The 23753-nt window shown below is 43.5% G+C and overlaps 1 protein-coding gene across 3 annotated transcripts in view; it reads left to right on the top strand.

The window, feature by feature from the left end:
* Positions 1-7451: 7451 nt before the first annotated feature.
* ELOVL7 (ELOVL fatty acid elongase 7) overlaps positions 7452-23753 on the top strand; it is a 59370-nt gene continuing 43068 nt past the window's right edge. The window contains exon 1 of one of the 3 annotated variants that reach the window (XM_073623156.1): positions 7452-7574. The gene's annotated coding sequence lies outside the window, so the exon portion shown is untranslated. Of the gene's footprint in view, positions 7679-23753 lie in introns of all 3 variants that reach the window. The other 2 variants (XM_073623151.1, XM_073623164.1) reach the window with 2 other exon arrangements.

The raw sequence follows: 23753 nt of genomic DNA, 5'->3' as shown, positions 1-23753 counted from the left end.
CTGATGAGCACGCATGAAAAATGGACAGAAAACTGTTGAGCACTGATGAAAACCTAATGAAAAACTGATAAATACTTCACCTGTTTTGACGTGACTGAGCTGATGAAACTAGAAAAGCTTTCTGGGGAAATTGTGAAAAGTGTTCTTGCCTCTACAACTGGAGTGGGCGGAGTAACTGGGTGGAGTGGCTTGAGTAACTGTGAAAAGTGTTAAGAAGCTTAATATTTTAAAAAGTATAAATAGTAGTAAAACAGTTGAAGTCCCATCATTAGCTGAAAGAGCTGAACATTTTTTTCAAAAGATTTTTTTTTTCAAAAATGATTTTTTTTTTAATGATTTTGTTTTTTCAAAAATGATTTTTTTTTCCAAAAAGGATTTTTTTTTTCCAAAAAGGATTTTTTTTTCAAAAAAGGATTTTTTTTTTTTTTTTAATGATTTTTTTTTCAAAAATTATTTTTTTTTTCAAAAAAAAATTTTTTTTTTCAAAAATGATTTAAAAAAAAATTTTTTTTTCTTTCATGGGGTGGTCATAATGTTTTGGCTGATCATGGGGGGGTCATAATGTCAGCTTTTGTCACCTCCCACTCTAGTTTTGAACATTTCGCCATTCATTCCTATGGGACCAATTTTGCCGCAAAAACAACGATATTTAGTAAACCATTTGGCGAAACGTTACACAAAGTAACAGCACACCAATTAAATGACATTGAGGCCGGATTCACACTGGTATTTTTCAGCTTTTCACAAAGTTCCACAAGGTAATAGCACACCAATTAAATGACATTGAACATTTCGCCATTCATTCCTATGGTACCAATTTTCCGCAAAAACTACGATATTTTGTGAACCATTCGGCGAAACATTCCACAAAGAAATAGCACAACAATCAGGAACAATCTGCACGTTTCGGTATATTACTTGTCTATGTAGTTTAAAAGCTGTGGGAGGAGTTAGGGTGGTATGATCATGGGGTTGTCAGCTTTTGTCACCTCCTACTCTAGTTTTGAACATCTCCCCATTCATTCCTATGGGACCAATTTTGCCGCAAAAACAACGATATTTTGTGAACCATTTGGTGAAACGTTCCACAAAGTAATAGCACACCAATCGGGAACAATCCGCACGTTTCGGTATATTACTTGTCTATGTAGTGTAAAAGCTGTGGGAGGAGTTAGGGTGGTAAATTTGGCTATAATAATAATAATAATATATATGTGAGATAACAGTAAGTGGTCTTGCTATGCAAGAACACTTAATGAACAGTCCGCATGTGTGAAAGGGGCAAGAGACTTTCCTCTTATTTTGGACCCCTGACATGTCACCTTCTTACTACCTGTTTTAACCTTGTAAGCCTGCACAACCATGCTGCACTTCCCATTTACTTTAAAGCGAAACTCCACCCAAAAGGGGAAGCTCCGCTTGTTTGCTTACTCCCCCCCTCCACTGCCACAATAAGCACCTTTTGGGGGGGGGGAGTGTGTACCTGTTTTTGACAGGTCTGGCCCCCCTCCTCCTTCCACCGCTGCTGGACCATTCAGAAAGCACAGTGTGCTTCGCACGGTAGGGAACTGGCGGTGACAACACCCCGAGAGCCAATTGAAAAATCAGCTGGGGTGCTGACATTGTAGTATCCCTGGACAGGTAAGGGTCCTAATATTAAAAGTCAGCAGCTACAGTATTTGTAGCTGCTGACTTTTTATTTTTGGAGGGTGGGGGCTGGAGCTCCGCTAGGTTTGGTGGTAGTAGTGGCCACAGAACAGGGGGCGTATCATTTTTGCTGTAGTCACGGAGCAAAGCATCACAGCTGTGGTATTCTACAACCCTCGGTTATTTTTACCCCTCCCCAACTGCAAGTGTAAAGTAGACCTTAGCTAATCTGGCTCTTGTCTGGTGGCACAGTACTCCAGGCAGTTTTGCACACATCTTCATCTGAGCTTTTCCAATGCAAAATCCCTGCTCACCGATGATGAGTCACTTAGTCACTACACTCCACCTCCTCCAACAACATAACAATGCAATATTCTCAGCGATCAGAGCAGACAACTCACTGCATACAATGTAGCTTGAGGGAAATCTGACTCACCAAGGATACCCCTCACATCACCTAGTAATAGTATACAAAGTTCTACTCCTTTCTAAACATTGTTACTTGTGTAGACTAGTCTCACATTATGCTACATTCACATCTCTACTGTCTGCACTTTTATCAGTGATCTTCCACTGTGAAGAGTGCATGCAGATGGTGTAGAAAACACTGAGTGGTGTTCATGCACAGAGTGTAAAACAGGCATGACTAAAGGATTTGTCAACCTAGGTCCTTACAAATATAGAATAAAGACACGGACTGAGTGACATGGGCTTTATACGGCCACAGCTGCAAATTTTATTAGCCTAAGAATAAAATAAAAACATATAACATTAAAACATTCCAATAAGTGCAAATTCAACAATGTATAGCCCAACAACAAGTGGTCTTTGGGTGTCCTTAAGGCATAACTTTAACTGGAATCGTCCATGTCCTCGGCCGCACCCCAACCGGCTCGAAGATGTTACAGCATCACACATACTTCCATATTCCCCTCCCCACAGGGGACCTCGCTTCTGGGAGAACCACTGCTAACCAAGTGGAAGCGCCATACCTTAGATGGGCCCCACACTTTTGTAACCATGTAATTACTGACCCCCCAAAGACCCCCAAAGACAAAATGAGCAACATACACAATTTAGTCGATTATTATTACTAGCTCTTTGCGGGGAGGTAGTTCTTTCACATGAGTCAGGAGAAGTGGACACTTCCCACCCGCCCGCCCTTGTGTTGGGGGTTAAAGCAGTGGATAGGTAGTGGTGGTGTTGTTTGTGTTTCAAGTTTTGACCGAGTTTATTACAAAATAAAATAAAAATTATAATTATTATATATATATATATATATATATATATATATATATATATATATATATATATCATTTTTTATTTTATTTTTGTATAAACTTGGTCAAAACTTGAGACACAAACAACACCACCACTACTTATCCACTGCTGTAACCCCCAACACAAGGGCGGGCAGGTGGGAAGTGTCCACTTCTCCTGACTCCTTGGAATGTGAAAGAACTACCTCCCCGCAAAGACCCTCTCATCTGACCCTGCCCCTTCAACCTCTGCCTTCAATCAGATAAGGGCTACACCCCCACCAAACACACTGACCTAGCTGACCGTTCCTTGACCCTGTTCCTCATTTAGTCATGCAGCCCCTCTGTCTATTTTCTCCTCCAGGTCTCACTTTCTTTATGGCTAGCGTTAATTTCCCAACACAAATGTCATGTACAGCCTGCCATACAAATGGATGGCTATACGCAGCTGTAATCTTGTAAATGCAGATGCTTCTTTACATCGGCACTTACCCGCAAATGCGTTTCAGACATATTTCCTGAATGCAAAACGTTCGAGTACTAAAAAAACAGGGACCTGCATTTGTGGGAAGTATTGGTGTTCACATGAGTACGGCTGCAAACAGCTATAGATTTGTGTGGCAGGCTGCAGATGGCATATGCAGCTTCGCTGTGTGGGAAAGTGGTGGGAGATTTACGTTAGGCATAAAAAAAATGCCTATTTTAGTCCATGTTCATGAACCCTTATATGATAATGACACGGTCACTAATTAGTTAACACCCCCCCCCCCCCCGCCCCGTATTACAATACTGGAGTGCAATGTTCAGTGCCCACTAATGTTACTATGTACATAGAGTTTATACATTGATCAGCCATAACATTATGAGACCCACCTAATACTAAGTAGGTTCCTCTTTTGTTGCCAAAACAGCCCTGACCCATCGAGGTGTGGACTCCACTAGACCTTTGAAGGTCTGCTGTGGTATCTGGCACCAAGCCATCAGCAGCCGATCCTTTAAGCCCTGTAAATTACGAGGTGGGGCCTTCATGGATCAGATTTGGTTTTCCAGAACATCCCACAGGTGCTCAATGGATTGAGATCTGGAGAATTATAAGGCCAAGTCAACGCCTCAAACTCGTTGTATTCCTCAAACCATTCTTGAACCATTTTTGCAGTGTGGCAGGATGCATTATCCTTGTGAAAGAGGTCACATCCATTGGGGAATACCGTTTCCATGAAGGGGTGTACTTGGTCGGCAACAAGATAGGTTGTGCATGTCTAAATAACATCCACATGAACAGCAGGACCCAAGGTTTCCCAGCAGAACATTGCCCGAAGCATCACTCTGCCTCCGCCAGCTTGCCTTCTTCTCATACTGCATCCTGATGCCATTTCTTCCCCAAGTGACGAACATGTACACAGTCATCCACATGATGTAAATTAAAAATGTTTTCTTCACACCAGGCCACCTCCTTCCATTGCTCTGTGGTCCAATTCTAATGCCATGTGGCCATGGTAGGCGCTTTTGGCTGTGGACACGGGTCAGCATGGGCACCCTGACCGTTCTGTGGCTGCACAGCCTCATACACAACAAACAGCAATGCCCATTTTTCTGCTTTCAACACATCAACTTCACAGACAACATATTTACTTGCTGTTTAATATATCTCACTGACTTTCAGATGCCATTGTAACAAGATAATCAATCTTATTCACTTAACCTGACAGGGATCTTAATTGCAACTTGGCCCTTCTCAAAGTCACTCAAATCCTTAATCCCTTCCCACCAACACCTCCTGGCCCTTTAAGAACTTCTAGCTGCCAGGAGATGGGCATTTGGGTCATGTGACTGCTATGATTGGCTGTCACAGTGGTCACATGATCGGAAAGTTCCTGATCAAAAGTATGCATCAGAAGTTTTCAGGTCGCTCCCCGACTCTTAGCGCAGTTTTGTGTTTACAGAGGGCTGCATATATGTGTGGTATTAGTATTAACCACTTCAATACAGGGCACTTTCACCTCCTTCCTGCCCAGTCCAATTTTCAGCTTTTAGAGCTGTCGCATTTTCAATGACAGTTGTGCGGTCATGCAACGCTGTACCCAAACACAATTTTTATAATTTTTTCCCCACAAATAGAGCTTTCTTTTGGTGGTATTTGATCACCTCTGGGGTTTTTATTTTTTGCGCTCCAAATAAAAAAAAACCGAAAATTTAGAACAAAAAAGTTTTTCTTTGTTTCTGTTAGAGCCCTTTCACACTTGGGCGGCGTCGGCGGTAAAACGCCACTATTATTAGCAGCGTTTTACCGTCAGTATGCGGCTGCTAGCGGTTTTACCCCCCGCTAGCGGCCGAGAAAGCGTTAAATACAACCGCAAAGCGCCTCTGCAGAGGCGCTTTGCCGGCGGTATAGCCGCGCCGTCCCATTGATTTCAATGGGCAGGAGCGGTAAAGGAGCGGTATACACACCGCTCTGAAGATGTTGCTGGCAGGACTTTTTTTACCGTCCTGCCAGCGCATCACTCCAGTGTGAAAGCCCTCTGGGCTTTCACACTGGAATGAAAGTAGCGGCACTTTCAGGTCGGTTTGCAGGCGCTATTATTAGCACAATATCGCCTGCAAACCGCATCGCATAGCTCTGATGAAGAAGGGACTTTCCCTTCGAAACGCGTTAGCTTATTGTGATGTTATGCATTTCTCCACGACCTTTTGAAGGCATCGCTTATCCTAAAGTCGCATGTTGGCTGTCGGTACACTTCGTGTTGTGCCTCCTCCACCCATTGCTTGTGAGTTGTTTCTTTTAATTATTTTAATAATTTTTTTTTAAAAGAGTTAATACACAAGGTTGGTGCGCCCTTGTTTTTCTTTTATTTCGGTTTGCACTAGGATTCCCCATCCTTGAGGGCAGCAAAGCCTGTGTTGACGCATCTCTCTATGGTGATCCACCTGTGCGCAGGAGTCGTTGTTTTCTGTTTGCTAAACGCCTGCAAACCGCCCCAGTGTGAAAGGGCTCTTACAAAACTTTGTAAATAAGTAACTTTACTCCTTCAGTGATGGGCACTGATGAGGCTGCACTGACGAGCACTGATGAGGCTGCACTGACGAGCACTGATGAGGCAGTACAAATTGGCACTGATGAGGTGGCACTGATGATGAGGCACTTATATGCAGCACTGATGGGCACTCATAGGTGGCACTTTTAGGCAGCACTGATCAGGAGGCACTGACATGCATCACTGATGGCCACAGAGTGCCATCCTAATGGGCACTGATTGGCATTCCTGGTGGGCTCACCTGGTGGTCTCCAATGGGCATCCTCGATGGGTCTGCACTGATAATCAATGCGCTGATTATCAGTGCAGACCCCCCTGTCAGGAGAGCAGCCGATCGGCTCTCCTCTACTCATGCCTGTCAGTGCAAGTAGAGGAAAAGCCGATAAATGGCTCTTCCTGGTTACCATGTGATCAGCTGTGATTGGACACAGCTGATCACATGGTAAAGAGCCTATGTCAGAGGCTCTTTACCAGGATCAGAGATGCGGTGTGTCAAAGTGATATACCACACCACTGATTGCCCTGCTACGCATCCCCGCGGCTTATCCTGCCGGCTGTCATATGACGCCCAGTCAGGATAATACAACCACTTTCCGGCCCTCGTTCTGCTCTATGGCGGGCAGGAAGTGGTTAAACAATCTGAGAGGCCGCATGTCAGTAGGAAGTATTGATAGTTTTAAAAGACCCTTGGATGTGCATCTTAGTGAATACAACATACAGGGATATGTGAAATGAATTTTGACATGAACACATATACACCAATTACACAGGATGAAATTGTGTCTTTATTCAACCTTACCAACTATGCAACTATACATGTGTGTGGCCAGCGGGAAGAGGTTAAGCTTGCCCATTTTTCTGCTTTCAACACATCAACTTCAGGGACAGCATGTTCACTAACTGCCTAATATATCCCACTCACTTTCAGGTGCCATTGTAACAAGATAATCAATGGTATTCACTTTACCTGTCAGTGAGCTTCGTGTTATGGCTGATTGGTGTACGTGCTTCAGTCTGCTCCCAATATGCATGGGCAGTAAAAGCAGGAGGTTTGACCGCTGTCCCCCCCCCCTATTGGCCACCTGCACACAAAAATGCAGCTGATCGGGGCTTTAAACATGCTGCGGATGCAATGCTTTGCTTCACTGCCTTGGCAAAAATTAAAGGGCATGCTGTATGCGACCAGAATAAAGTTTCTTTGGGGGTCATTCTAGTAAGCCCCTGATGACATGTAACTGCTGGGATGAGGGTTACATGCGATGTGGTGGCGGCTCATGATTTTTACACGGTACAAATCTATCTGGAGGGATTTTCCCCACTGGGAAGAATAGCAGATCTTCCTTCGCCCACCTGAATGAGCCCCCCTATACCTCCACATCATTACTCTTTGGTTTAAACAACCCAAATTCAGGAGAATCCTGTGAATAGAAGCAGCTTGTTGAGTCAGAGGTAATAGCAGATGATGATTTTACAGGCAGACTCATGACATCTCCTTCCCATTGATGGGCTGCCACTCCCAGCACTGAGTGTAAGGAGGGAGGAGCTCAGAGACTCTCCTCCATCTATTCCCACATCATCTCCTCTCTTGTGCTGAGTGCACGGCCGGGGACAGCTGCTACTGCTGGGAGTCCTCCAGGTGAGAACAGTCCATAGACTCAGTGGGGGGTCCATGGCAGGGATCAGGGGATCTACTCATCGCTGACTTGGATTAGGGATCCTGGATGTTTGGAATAAACTCTTGTAGGTGATCTCTGATCTGCCTTTAATTTAATGATCCTATATTATAAGTGATCTCTGATCTGACTTTAATTTAATGATCCTATATTATAAGTGATCTCTGATCTGACTTTGATTTAATGATCCTATATTATAAGTGATCTCTGATCTGACCTTACCTTGATTTAATGATCCTATATTATAAGTGATCTCTCATCTGACTTTGATTTATTGATCCTATATTATAAGTGATCTCTGATCTGACTTTGATTTAATGATCCTATATTATAAGTGATCATCTGACTTTGATGTAATGATCCTATATTATAAGTGATCTCTGATCTGACCTTACCTTGATTTAATGATCCTATATTATAAGTGATCTCTGATTTTTGTCTTGTATTTAGTGATCCTGTATTATATGTGATCTCTGATCTGGCTTGGATTTTGGTGATTGATCCCGGATCTTCCCCAGTTACACCTGGGATTTGGCATGATGTGTAAACTGTCTTTGTAGATGTAGCAGGTGCCATAAGATTGCTGTGTACGCCTTCCATTAGTGTGAATGGGCTCCAGTACGGGTTTGGAGAAAGTTGGTCTTTGAATACATGTGGCTGAAGTTTTGGGTTCCCCAATTAGCTGCGGGAGGCAACCCCATTAAAAGCAATGGGAGGCTGTGGGCTCCCACATCTAATCAATGTGATCGCTCATGCAGCGAATGATCAGCCCTGAATGCAGACTGCGAATGGGCCGTAAATGTAAAAGTTTATAGGAAATTCAAATACCGAAAGCAATCATTTTGGAATTGATTGGTTACTGTATGTAATATGTGATTGGCTTGAACAGGATGCAACTTCACAACAGGTTTGATTGAGTAATGAACGATAATGGCTATATACATTAAAAATATCAAAGCGATCGTTTTGTAGAAAGTACAGCTTGATATACATGTACGAGACCAGCAATAAGGTTGTCAACCTCTCTGTACCACAACAACCCTCCATTTAACTATGGCCAACTATGATTGTACAATCAGATTGTAACATGTATGGCAACCTTAAAGGGAAGTGTACCATGGCCATGTTAAAGGATACTAGGCACAGATTGTACAGGTAAGAGTTTGCTAGTTTTAAATGCGGTACACTCATCGGTTTCATCAGAATAAAAACATGCAGTTAGTTCTCTAATAGAAAATGCAGGATGAATGGAAACCTACATGTGGGATCTGTATACAGAAGCAATGTGTGGTCTCCATACATAAGTAATGTGTTGGGATCTTATCAGGTAGAAATTCTCTTTCTCTAATTTGACAACTCTAGAAGTCTCATTGCCATGAGATAGCGCAATCTGCTGCTTGTCGCTGTTCATCTGGCTTTTATGTTCATAAATCCGTGAATGTACTTCTTTGTATCTTATCCAGTTTTGTATAATCCTGTCCCCATATCTATCATTTATCAAAGCATTCCGACCAGAAAGGTGTCTGTACAATGTAGAGGTGGTGATCACACCCTCTGTCAGTCTGCAGGTGTACTCCATTTCCTGCTCTAAGTCGTGACATTGGAATGCATGGGATTGGCATTCACACTCGTCATCTTCCAGTGTATTGTACTCAGCATTTCCACCAACTCCCACTTCATTCTAGACAGTACATGGGAAATCCATTGTATAGAACAGACAGGGGCTGAAATGAGGGCTCTCATTGCTAACTGCCTCCCAGAAAATGCACATCTGTCCTCAGGAGCAGCAGCAGCAGCTTGGCAGAAAAAATGCTCACGCATCAAATGCTTGAGCATTAATTAATTTCAATAAAATATTCTGGCCAATGAAATGAATTACCCCCAAGAGCTTGACACGCCAAAATGCCTCTAGACACATGTACATGCATTTACAAGTGCCAAGTGTTTTTTTTTTTTTCTGCCATAACTCTGCTGCCAGGAGCAAAGGCATCCAGGAGAGATGGCCAAACGCCCTGTGTGCATAATGCCTAAGACCGCTTTAAAACGCAAGGCCAGAACTTTGCAGCCTACATATGACTATATAGGTAGCTAAAAGATAAATAATTTAAAGGCTGGGTGTTACATGTTCCACGTGTTTATAAGGTTGAACATGTTCCAGCTCCTGCAGCTCTCCCCCCAATCCCCCCCCCCCGTGACAGTGAGTCAAGGATCTTGTCCCCACACCCGCTGTCACAATTTAAAAAGAGCAAGGCTGTACAGGTCTACACCCACATGGGCGCATCATTCATTCAGTTTATTTCAGTTCTATGAATGAATGCCTACAAGTACTATCATCCTTTGTGGCTGACAGCTTGTAGTTCTTAATTAACTGTCAGCAGCTATTTGTAGCTGCTGACTTTTAATATTTTTTTTGGGGGGGGAGAGCCTGGAGCTTCTCTAACTTTTCTAGCAATTTGCGTTACAATTGGTTTTCTATTGGATCAGACTATATATGCCAGCCTTCCCTCTTCACCTCCATCAGTGACCATTGACTGCTCTTGACCTGATCCCAGTTTTCCTGCTTGGATCACTTTGGTAGGTCCTGACTACTGCAGGGTGGGAACATCCCACAAGTGCTGCAGTTTTTGGAGTTTCTCTGACTTGGTGTTCTAGCCATTGCAATTTGGCCCTAGTCAAAGTCACTCAAATCCTTATGCCTGCCCCCCCCCTTTTTTTTTTTTCTTCTGCTTTCAACATCAACTTCAGGAACAACATGTTCACTTGCTGCCTAATCTATCCCACTCACTTGCAGGTACCACTGTCACAAGATAATCAATGTTATTCACTTTACCTGTCAGTGGTCACATTGTTTATGGATGATCCATGTATGTGTGTATGTATGTGTGTGTGTGTGTGTGTGTGTGTATATATATATATATATATATATATATATATATCTCAATTCCACGAGGAAGCCAGCAATAGCAGATTATGTATTTTTGATAATGCCGTATCTTTCTTTTGCTATCTCGGTTTGCATTATCCTCAGGAGTGTGGTAATGAAGGCAAAAGTTTCATGTTATTTTCCTAACAGCAAGTTTGAATTTTAAATTAAGTTGGGTATTATTTGAATAAGCTTGTACTTTCATCTTCTTCTTTTTTTTTTTTTTATGTTTCTGCTTTGGTTAAAATCTAGATCTGTGCATTAAATGAAACCGAATGAGCTGAAAGGAGAAGTACAGCCAAAGCTCGTTTGGCTGTACTTCTCCTATGGATCACAGGAGTGCATTCCGTTCCGCACTCCCGTGACCTGTTTTCAGCAGACAGCGGACTGAAACCTGCTGTCGGCAGACGTCCACAGAGCCAGTCCGGGTTCAGGAAAGATCGCAACCATATGGTTGGGATCCCCCCCCAGATGCCTGAACCGGCACTCGCTGCGATTCCTGAGCTGGCCGCCCCCTCCACAGCCCAGCACTCGAGTTAGCACAGGGAGGAGCAGAGAGCTGTGAGAACTGAGCAATCAGTGGTGTTTGATTGCTCGGTTCTCAGCCTCAGAGCTGGTGAGGGACAAATGCAGCATTGGATTAATGCTGCATCCACCTAGGTAAGTATGATTCTTAAAAAAATCAATTCTCATACTTCTCTTTGAAAAAAGATGGTGTATAGGGACAGTCTGCCTGATAAACAATTGCTGTTTATTGATTTACCTCCTGACTATAACAAATAATATTTATATAGGCAAAACTTTTTTTTTGGTTTTGGATAGAGTGGAGAGGGATTCGTACGCCTGTCTGCTTTCTATTGCTGTCTGTGTCCTCGCTGGGGAGATTCGCCATCTCTACTTTATCTGTTTACCATTCTCACTGAGAGTGAAAGAAAATCGCACATTTTGAGTGGTCACCAAAACAGTAATGGAGGGAAAATCTTTAAATAGAGATACTAATTCTGGTGACAACCAGGGATACCCTCATTTTTGAGAGATTTCCTCTCATTTCCTGTTTTGGCTATGGAACAGGAAGTGAAGGGAAATCTCCCCTGCAGGATTTTAACCCCCCTTACTCTATCCAAAATAAGAGAAAAAAGTTTTGCATTCAGTTCTACTTTAACTATCATGTTACAATAGGCTAGGCGGGAACTCGGTTTCCCCGAGGATATCATATTAGGTCCTTCCAGTTGTGCGCATCCCGGGCAATCTGCCATCCTCTGGTCACATACTGGTACACTGATGACAGATGGTTGTACCGGACTTGTCCCAGTATCATCTGATTGCTGTGATCAATCACACCCATCACATACCAGTTGTACACTAGTGTGTTTTAGCTCTGTGATTGGTCACGGTGATCACGTGTTACAGACAGCCAATCACAGTGCACTGTACTATGTGATTAGCTGTTGGCCAGCACACCTAGCCCAGTAATACATAATGGTAATGGATGCCATTCATAAAAAGGATTGCTTATAAAAAGAGAACTCTTTCTTGCTGTCACCAGTCAGTATTCCTGATCATTGCCACACCAGTCATATGATGAGTCTGTACTTCGCTGGTGATAGCGTGTGAAAATATATTATTATATAATTTTCTGTAAGCACATAGATATGAAGCCAGCCTTTAGGTGAGCCCAGTGCACAAATACCTTCATATAAATATATTCCATTAATGGCCACAAAGGATAAAAATCAACGTTGCATGCACCAAAAGACTTTGCAAACCCAATTGTTACCTTGGAAAAGTAGCAGTGACATTATCACTATGCTGTACATAGCCTATTCAGAGAGCAGAGCTGTGGGAGGGTTCCTCCAGGCTCCACCCACTACAGGCTGCCTGCAGAACCCTACAGGAATGGGTGGATATAAGACCATTCACCCTACACAAGGAGATAGAGTAGCAGTGACTGGTCTTAATACAGGAATTTCCTCCACAGAGACTTTTTTTTTTGTTTGGATTACTGCACAGGTCTAAAAGAAACGCACCATCTATACCAAAGACAAAGTGAGAATACATATGCCTCTTGTATTTACATAATATGGCAAGGTGGGTGTGGAAATCCTCCTTGCTGAGTTATTGTATTCTGACAGTGGGGGCTTCTCTGCTGTCAGAATTCACTGATCAGCACTGCAGCCTACATGCACTGATCAAATGAAAATTTACTAGCTGTCCCATTCGAGAGGAGACAATCATTAGGTCAGCTCCTCTAGAATGGGAATGGCCATAGATGGATTGAAAATTGGCCAGTCCTTGCTGAACCGACCAGATTTTGATTAATTTATGGCCAGCTTTAAGTGGAACTAAACCTTCCTATCATTTTCAGCTAAGGAAGCTGCCATCTTGTCCTCTTTAATCTTCAATTGCCATGATGCTGCACATGTGATCAGTTATGATACCAGCCATTGGATGGTTTGACAGTTTGGTTGAGAGCTCAACCAATGTGACAGCATTCCCGGCACATGCCGGAAATGTAACTGCTTTTTTGAAAGTGGTAAATCGATGGGTTTATTTCCGCTTTAAGGGATAAGTTCACCCTTTTAAACATGTTGCATACTCAACCTATATTTAGGATAGAACATGTAACATGCTCCAGCAACTGCAGCCTCTCCCCCCACCCTCGAGACAGCAAGTGGGGAATCTTCTCCCCACGCCCGCAGTCACTATTTGAAAACAACACCGCTGTGTGGGGCTCCACCCACTTGGCTGCGTCATTCATTTACAGTTTCATGTGAATGCAAGAACTACAACTACTGTCAGACATTGTGGCTGGCAACTTCATATTTCGTTCACTAGCACCACAGCTTGTAAAGAGTCCATACGGGCTGAAAGCTGCAGGAGGCTAGTCCACTGATCAGGGGTGCAATGCTGTCCAGATTCCTTAGGGGAAAAAAAATAAATAAATACCCCCCACCCCTTTTTTTTTTTTGTCCTGCAAAAATATGTGCGTTTTTTTATTATTTTTTTTTTTCCAAAAGGTGAACTTATCCTTTAAGGACACCCAAGGCTTTATCAGTGATCTAGCCTTCAACAGATTTGGTCATCCATTGTGATCTCCTAAACTATCTGCTTAATCACTTAAGCCCTGGACCATTTGGCTGCCCAAAGACCAGAGCACTTTTTGTGATTCGGCACTGCGTCGCTTTAACGTAGGGGTTAAGTGTGTCCTAGGGAGTTATTCTAACTGTGGGGGGGAGGGGCTGTGTGTGAAACAACACTGATCACCGCTCCTGATGACATGGAGCTGTGATCAGTGTCCTGTCACTAGGCAAAGCAGGGAAATGCTTGCATATTCCCGTTCTTCCTCTCCATGAGACGATCGCGGGTATCCCCACGGATATCGAGTCTGCAGGACCCGCGATCACACTCAGGGAGATCGCGGCGGGTGCGCACGCAAACCGCTTCTTAAAGGGCAACGTACAGGTATGTTAATCTGCCTGTACGTGCCTTCTGCCGACGTATATCGGCGTGAGCCGGTCGGCAAGCAAACATTTCTTGCTATTGAAGCAAACATTTCTTGCTATCCAGACTTGGCTGTATAGCCAACTTATTATGGGCAAATATTTCTCTGCTTCTAAATGGGCACCAACCTTTTAAAATGGCTACACTCAGTCCTAGCAGTTGGCTGTTCTGGCACTGGGCAGTGTATTATGGGATGGCATTGAGATGTGTACATGGGCCCCATAACCGGAAGTACTAGGATTTCCATAAGGGCAACAGCAATAAATGGTATGGTGAATGGGAACGGAGATGATGAGTAAAGGAGCAGGGAATGGGTTTTGAGGTTTTTATGTAATTATCACTGTGTTTTAAAGGCAAAGTCCACCCTTTAAAAAAATGCATAATATTTGCAGGAAAAAAGTGCATTTTAATATTTTTTTGCAAATCAGCCTGCAGAGCATTGAAACCTTGATCAGATGATCGTATATATAACGCCAGGCTCCTGCAGACTTTTCCTCCAGCTCTTCATCTTTACTGAAGTATGGAATTTCAGTTAGAGGGTTGAAGGTAGCGTCAATGGACAATGAGCGTGGTGATCACTGCACTTCGGTTCCGTTGAGAACTACAGTTTCATGTGCTGCAGTGGCAGATGGGACTTGTAGTTCCTTCATTCATGGATCTGTGGGGAGGAAGAACCCCCCCCCCCCCCCCCATACTGGCCCAGAAAGGGGGGGTGGTGTTTGGTTGGTCTCTTGCCTCATGTTACACCCAAAATACACATGTATCATATGACTCCAGGCATTTCCACTTGCATTGACAGAAGGAGAGAGCAAAGGGATGAAGGTTCTGATGTTCCTCTCTATGCTGTTTCCTTGGTGTCTTTGGCAACAGGAAACTGTTACACAGACACCTGACAAGATGTTCTGTCCTTTGTCTAGAAAGTGCAACCCGAGGCACAAGTTTTACCCTGCCTAGAAACCCTTAGACTTTGACGGATGGGATCTCGTTTTTTTTTTCTTGTCGTCCATTGTAAATCCCCTAATAGAAAGTGTAATTCTTTTCTTGGTGTGTCCCCAGTGCTTACATTTAGGGTGGTGGCCCAGTTACTAAACACAGAACTTAAATTGCTACTCTTTTGGTTGCTAAGTGATGAAGTGACCAGGCAATAATTCACTGTCAGATGTAAAGACGCATGCGGTGTCAGGTCATCACACAAATTTAGCAGTTCTGGTTTTTATAGGGAGTTTTCATGCATAGTTCTTAATATTGTTGGTGGCGCAGATAAGTAGCATGACTGAAATACATGACGTCAAGTGTTATCAAAGGTCAAATTTTGTAGGTGAGATCACTAGTAGAGGTTTTGTAAAGAATAGTAGAAATGTGTGGCATGTGATACCAGTTACATAAGCATCTAGTGACTGAGCTTACATGAAGGATATAGGATTACTTGATGTGGCAGAAGAAATCAGATGTGTGACTTTCATTTCCTGTTGTGAAATGTGGAAGATTACAGGTGTGTTCAGTGAGGCTGGGCAAAGAGCAAGGGCGAAGTGCAGCATCCTACTGTAACCAATAAGATTTCATTGTGTGGTTAAATCGGTGAAATCCTTAATCATTTGGTTTGTTTTTGCCCAAATATCTTGCCAGGTAGGGAGGTCGATTAAACCACCTTTGCGAAATTAGAGAATTGTTGAGGGATATTTGGGAGCTGGAGTTGAGAGACCTTATTAAAATCACCCCCGAAGTCTTCCAGCCTGCTGCCTCTGTACTCAGTACAGATTGAACAAGATCGTCCCCTCCTCCTCATCTGCTCCTTCATGGTCCATTGTACCCTGCGAGCAGCCCACTCTACAATATATACCTGCCCTTCTCTGTGTTGCCAACCATAGCAGAAACCACCTGAATTAAGACATAGGACATCCTTTAACCAGTTTGTGTATGAATACTTCTGCCCATCAACCTTGAGGGCTCATTCATACCCATGCTTTGTTTTACACGCAGTAAAATAACATTATCTACTGCACATTACTACAATGTGCATACTGTAAGTAGGTGCCATTCGTCAACAACAACTCAACACCCTAAAACGTTAATGGACTAGACTACATCACAATGCACATGTTGCCGTAGAGCAGGGGTCTCCAAACTTTCTAAATAAAGAGCCAGTTTCTTGTCCTTCAAAACTGGGCCGAACTGTGGCCAGCGGCAGTGGAAAATTTTCCTGGCATCAGTGGGAGTAAACATCACCACATTTGGTATCGGGGGAGGAATAGTCACCCATTATTGGTTTTAATTGGAAGGAATGTGTTGAGGTACATTGGCAACCCTTTAAAAACGAATGGGCTGCCTAATTGCAACGTAGCACTCTAAAGTGTGAATGGGCCCAGAGTGTTGGCTTTGCAGTAAAGAGCTTATGTCCACTCACCATGTTAACATGTTGTTCAGACATCACAATTACTTCAAAATGGATAAAAAAACTAGCACGGAGTTGGTGTCCATTCACTATGACTGTTGTGAAAGGGACAGGGTGGTGGAGCACTCAGAACATTGCCTTTGTGCATAATTTGCAGGACAGATTCACTTTAAAATAGAACTCCAAACAAAAAATGTTTTTTCTAGTTGCAGATAGTATGTGGAAAAGCTAGAACCTCTATAAGCTCTATAAGAGTGTTATTATTGTTTTTGTCTCTTTCTGGGAAGTTCTACCTTGACTGCTAGTCCTGTGTCCCATTGTCATCAGAAGAAAAAGTGAGAATTCCAAAATGTTATCTTTGTCACAGAAACAGTAGAGGGGATATCTTCCGATGGGGACCATCCCCTCATTTTCTGGAGGTTTTTACTTCTGTGGTGACATTGGCCGCAGGAAAAATCTAACAGAAGTTTTAACCCTTCCCACCATGTCCAAGACCAGAAGGCTGTGTAGAGGGAATCCTGAGGTGCTTGCTTTTACCTCTGTAGTGTCTCCCCATAACCTACGAAGCATCAGCACACTCTTAGACTTCCTATGTGAATTTATGAAAGTCCCTCAGGCATTTCATTTTTATTTATTTATTTTGGGTACTTATATAGCACTTTATGCAGCACTTAATATGTAGCCCTTAATACATATAGTATACATTTACATCAGTCCCTGCCCTCAAGGAGCTTACAATCTAAGGTCACTAACTCACATACACACACTAGGGACAATTAAGACAAGAGCCAATTAACCTACCAGCATGTCTTTGGAGTGTGGGAGAAATTGGAGTACCTGGAGAAAACCCACACAGGGAGAACATGCAAACTCCAAGCAGGTAGTAAGAAGAAGAAAACCCACTCTAGGCGTCTGTACCTGAATATTGCCTTCCCTGTCAAAGGGTGCTGGCTTAGTATGTATGATGCATATGAGCAAATTAGGATTCGAATAGCCGCACTCCAAGAAAATTCCTTTATTGAAGATTCAGTCCATACAAAAACAGGATAAAATGCAGACTGCTAATGTGTTTCACACCGCTCTCACTGGTGCTTAATCATAATCCAAGCAGGTAGTGCCATGGTTGGGATTTGAACCAACAACCCTAGTGCTGCTAGGTAGAAATGCTAACCACTTAGCCACTATGCTGCCCTTGAGAGTCGAATTGTTTGAGGTAGAGATTTGTGTCACTTGTTCCCCCATACCTGTGAGATTTTGTACCTCTGCTCTGGGGGCAGAAGAATGCTGGCAAGGTTAGAGCAACCTGATACTCAGCCTGGCCATAAGTTAAAGTAGCTCTAAAGCCATTTTTTTTCTTTAGTTTTGAATGAAATTGTGAGGTCTGGGAGCAATATCAAGTTGACTTATGAATAAGTCAGGTATGACGAAACATGTCGGGGCGTGGCTGTACGGCTTCCATCTGTAGCAGCGTGTGACGGAGGACGCGCTGGAGCGAGATTGAGAGTGAGAGCGGGGATTCCAAGCCTGAGGCAGCGCAGATCAGTGAGTGGTGGTGAGAGCCCCTACCGCACACCTCGGGTCCGCCGTGACCATCATTGCATTTGGTGTTGGGCGTTTACACAGGAGGAGATGTTGTTGCTGTGATTTTTTTTTTTTTTGCTCGGTTTAAAGAGATTTTATGTGAGTGCAATGTTTGAAGTTTTACACAGTGATTATTAAATCTGGTTTTACGTTACTACACTATTAGTGCATTTTTTATTTGCATGTGGAGTGAAATGGTATACATACGGATGGAATTTGGAGCTTTCGTTTAAACCCGATTGTGAGGTTTATCACGCTTATTTGCCAAAACACAAGAGTGTGAGGCATATTTATCCGGTGAGTTTTGAATCTGAAGGGAGAGGAATCACTGGCACGTTTGATTTTGGTGGACATTTTCTAGAAATCTGCACATCAGTCACGGTGTCTCTTCTATTTGATGGACTTTATTCACTAATTTCTATTCATTGTTTCTGTATTTATACTTTTTGTGATACAGGGTGATTATATATATATATATATATATATATATATATATATATATAATCTCATTGCAGTATTTGATATATATTATTTGTGCTTTTGATATCACTCATTATTCACTGGTCAAACACAGGGCCACTGATCACCATTACTAGCGCCGCTTATATTAATTTTTACAATACATCATTCATACATTTAAAGTGGCAGCTTTGGAAATGTTAACACTTTTGTACATATTTTGATACAACATTTTTTCACACATAGTTTTTGAGGCACTTATTTTCCTAAGTGCAGTGCAGGGTGGGCGCCACAGATTACTTGAATACCATCAGTCACAATATCAAGTTGTGTCTTTTTTTTGTTGTTGTTGTTTTTTTTTTTTTTTTTTTTTTTTTTTTTTTTTTTTTGCAGTCTGTTTTCCTGCTGAGAAGATTTAAATTTTTTATTTGTCCTGTGACCAATCGTGGAGCTCTCCCTGGCGCATTAATGTGGAACTAAAGGCACCATACTTTCCTCTTCTCCAACACTCCGAAGTCCACAAGGGGTTCCTCACCAGCATCTTCTCCCCAGCCCCTTTTCGGGTGCCAGACTTCAGCCGTCTTGATTAGCTAGAGCGCATGCGTAGGAGTTATGGCCTCTGGCACAATGGCAGCGTGAAAGCAATGTAAACTGAGCCACGCATGCATGACCCAGAAGACCGCAGTCAGACAGGTTTATTTTATTGCCGAAGAAACATTGCATGTCTCTTCTGTGATAAATAGCCTGCCTTTTCGTACGTTTTTAAATGTTGCCTTTAATTCCACTTTAAGCAGAGAGAACGCCATGGAGTGTCAGCTCCACAATGTGACCTGCATTTTTTAGGAATGGGCCATAAAATGTAGCTTGTGGTGAGTGTATCCTAGTGCTGAATACCAGACAGCAGTGGTGCTGTGCAGTCCCTGTTATAAATTGACCCCCAAGGGAGAATGTCCCTTGCTTTGAGGTGATTTTTTTTTTTTTTTTTTTTTTTTTTTTTAATTTTATTTATTTATATTCAATTTGACTTTTTCAGAATCAAAATTTTGATATTTCAAACTATTATAAATTGGAGAAAAATGTAGCATCAGCACAAGGCAAAGTGCAATAAAACAAATAATTTTGTAAATCTAAATGAAGCAGCTAAAGCCTTGAGGCGATATGAGGCATCCAACGTAAATTGCGAGTGTATTTCCTCTCTCCGGAGAGACAGCTGCAGCATATACTCTCCTATAGCTGGCATACATCCATTGATTACTATTGGTAGCTATACGCTGAAGCTGTCTCTCCTGGGTGCGAAAAAATACCTGCAATTACCGCCCCAAGAATAATAAATACTTAAAATGTGGGCACACAAAGTGTAAACCTCCCAACTTTTTGAGATGGGAGCGAGGGACACCTAAAAGTATAAAGGCATAGGATACACCCCCTGCCACACGCCCTTAAAGGAGAATTATACAAAAAAATTGGTAGTTAAATCCACAGAGTTTTCTTTTTTTTTTTTTTTTTTTTTTTTTACCACTACTATTCCTTTTATACTGGCTTTTGAAATGTACAAATGCAGCAATTTAGAAATTGGATGATGAAAGGTTTAGCACTTGGAAACACTTTTTGAAAGATAAATAGTGTATTTATATACAACTATAATATGGTGGATCAGACCAAAATGAGGGACTTTGTTCCAAATGAGGGCAGTCCCTCGAAATCAGGGACAGTTGGGAGCTGTGCACATTTACACTACACCTTGTGATAGTAGAATGGTTGTTTGCTTAATGAGGTTAAATGGTTGCCAGAAAGTAGTAGATCCTGCTGAACTGGTCAGACGGGTTTCTCTACACATGTGAAGCAATGTGAACTGGTCTCCTTGTGATGCCACAAGTTTCTCCAGCACAACCTTCCCATATTACATTCCTATTGTGTTCTGGGACAGCGTTAGCAATGTTTGGAGAAGTTGTCTGAACATAAAGTACAGCACACACTGGTTTGGCTTAATAATAAACAGGATTATTTCATGGAGGAGATAATAACCGACTCCCCAGGCAACTGACTGCAGTTATTGCACTAACTGCTGTTAATCTCATTAACGAGACACACAAGGTCCCAAAAACCCTTATTCTGTATGGTTGATGTAAATCTGATTTATAGGTATGTATAGAGTAGGGTTGTCCCGATACCACTTTTTTAGGACCGAGTACAAGTACCGATACTATTTTTCAAGTACTCGCCGATACCGATACTTTTTTTTTTAATGTCACGTGACAGTGTTTTTTTTTTTAACAGTGTTTTCTTTTTTTTTTTTGGGGGGGGGGGGGTGAACGGTGTATGTGTGTGTGGTTTTTTTTTGTTTTTTTTTTTTACAATTTTTATTTTTTACAATAATATTTTTTTTATTCTTTATATGTGTGTTTTTTTTTTTTTTTTAATCAATCCCTGTTGGGGGGGCTTTGGTGAGATATCAGGGGTCTTAACAGACCTCTGATATCTCCCCCTTGAGACAAAGAAAGAGACCGAGGATAGAGATTCCCCAGTCCCTTTCTCTGCAGCCTCAGCTGCACTGAGAATGAATGGAGAGAAGACAGCGGCTCCTCTCCATTCATAAACTGACACATCTTAATCACAGGAGATTACAATGTTTCAGTTATGTGAATGGACAGAGTCAGCTGACTCTGTCCATTCACACAGCGGAGAGAGACAGCAGAACGGAGGGGACAGAGAAGGAGAGGGGAACGGAGGGGACAGCGGAGAGACACAGGGAAGGAAATAGGAACGGAGGGGACAGCGGAGAGACACAGGGAAGGAAATAGGAACGGAGGGGACAGCGGAGAGACACAGGGAAGGAAAGAGGAACGGAGGGGACAGCGGAGAGACACAGGGAAGGAGAGAGGAACGGAGGGGACAGCGGAGAGACACAGGGAAGGAGAGAGGAACGGAGGGGACAGCGGAGAGACACAGGGAAGGAGAGAGGAACGGAGGGGACAGCGGAGAGACACAGGGAAGGAGAGAGGAACGGAGGGGACAGCGGAGAGACACAGGGAAGGAGAGAGGAACGGAGGGGACAGCGGAGAGACACAGGGAAGGAGAGAGGAACGGAGGGGACAGCGGAGAGACACAGGGAAGGAGAGAGGAACGGAGGGGACAGCGGAGAGACACAGGGAAGGAGAGAGGAACGGAGGGGACAGCGGAGAGACACAGGGAAGGAGAGAGGAACGGAGGGGACAGCGGAGAGACACAGGGAAGGAGAGAGGAACGGAGGGGACAGCGGAGAGACACAGGGAAGGAGAGAGGAACGGAGGGGACAGCGGAGAGACACAGGGAAGGAGAGAGGAACGGAGGGGACAGCGGAGAGACACAGGGAAGGAGAGAGGAACGGAGGGGACAGCGGAGAGACACAGGGAAGGAGAGAGGAACGGAGGGGACAGCGGAGAGACACAGGGAAGGAGAGAGGAACGGAGGGGACAGCGGAGAGACACAGGGAAGGAGAGAGGAACGGAGGGGACAGCGGAGAGACACAGGGAAGGAGAGAGGAACGGAGGGGACAGCGGAGAGACACAGGGAAGGAGAGAGGAACGGAGGGGACAGCGGAGAGACACAGGGAAGGAGAGAGGAACGGAGGGGACAGCGGAGAGACACAGGGAAGGAGAGAGGAACGGAGGGGACAGCGGAGAGACACAGGGAAGGAGAGAGGAACGGAGGGGACAGCGGAGAGACACAGGGAAGGAGAGAGGAACGGAGGGGACAGCGGAGAGACACAGGGAAGGAGAGAGGAACGGAGGGGACAGCGGAGAGACACAGGGAAGGAGAGAGGAACGGAGGGGACAGCGGAGAGACACAGGGAAGGAGAGAGGAACGGAGGGGGACAGCGGAGAGAGACAGGAAAGGAGAGGGGGACAGAGGAACGGAGGGGGACAGCGGAGGGGGACAGAGGAACGGAGGGGGCATGGAGGAGGATGCAGTGACATACAGCGGTGAGCGATCACCGCTGTATGTCACTAAAGCTGCTGAAAGCCGCTGGGGGAGAATCTTGTAACTCCCCCACGCACCGATCACAGCTGACTTCCAGGTATCGGGAAGCATCGGGAGCATTTGCCCGAGTACAAGTACTTGGGCAAATGCTCGGTATCGGTGCCGATACCGATACTAGTATCGGTATCGGGACAACCCTAGTATAGAGTATCAAATGCATTTCTTTGGACTTTAAAAAAAAATATGGTAAAAAGAGGCTGCCTATAGCAACCAGTCAAATGTTCTTTATTTTCTAAATTCAGAAACAATGTGTACTTTGGTTGCCTTTGCCCAGAACAGCTATTTTTCTATGAACAGGCACCTATGTACGGATCTAATCCCATCAATTTTAAAGTGGTTGTAAAGGCACCAGTTGTGTTTTTTGTTTTTTTTGTTTTTTAACCTTCATGCATGACCCGAGAAGAGGATGATCCGGGCTGCTGTGTGCAAAACCATTACACAGAGCAGGTAAGTATAACATGTGCTTCTGCAACGTATTCACAGCGCTTCATTTTTTTCCACGTTTTGTTATGTTACAGCCTTATTCCAAAAAAGGATTACATTCATTATTTTTCTTAAAATTCTACAAAACATACCCCATAATGACATTGTGAAAGAAGTTTGTTTGAAAACTTTGCAAATTTATTAAAAATAAAAATCGCATGTACACAAGGCTTTTTTTCTCAGAGAATAGGTGCAGGAACTCCCCCCCCTCTGAGTCACCCCTTGTCTCTGCCCCCCTAACCACCGTCCCCTGATTCCACTCCCTACCCACCTACCAGTACTGCCCCGTTTAGAGAATACAGAACCAAGTATCTTTTTGTGGTGCTAAATCATTTGTATGGAACATGTTGATAATAAAAAGAAAAGCAGTAAAATAGATCCCCTGCAGCCAGCAACAATAGACTCCCCCAGCAACAATGAACTCCATCCCAACAACAATAGATTCCCTGCAGCAACAGTTAAATACCCAAAACAAAATATCACACCCAGTAACAAAATATCCACCCAAGCAACATTGGACCCCCCAGCAGCAAAAACAGATCTCCCAGCAGCCAGCATCAATAGATCCTCCAGCAGCCAGTAAAAATAGACCTCTCTCTCAACAGTAGATCCCCCCCAGCAACATAAGACCCCCCAGCAACAATAGATTCCCCATTAGCAACACTAGACCCTCACACAAAAGCAGCCAACATCAATAGACCCTCCAGCACACCCCACACCCCATGCTATTACATTTAGTGCTGGAGGTGCCGGAACTGCGTTCCCCGGCGTTCCAGCTGAAAA

This window comes from Aquarana catesbeiana, linkage group LG01, assembly GCF_042186555.1.
Source record: "Aquarana catesbeiana isolate 2022-GZ linkage group LG01, ASM4218655v1, whole genome shotgun sequence".
Taxonomy (NCBI): domain Eukaryota; kingdom Metazoa; phylum Chordata; class Amphibia; order Anura; family Ranidae; genus Aquarana; species Aquarana catesbeiana.
This window is presented reverse-complemented; position numbering and strand designations above follow the sequence as displayed.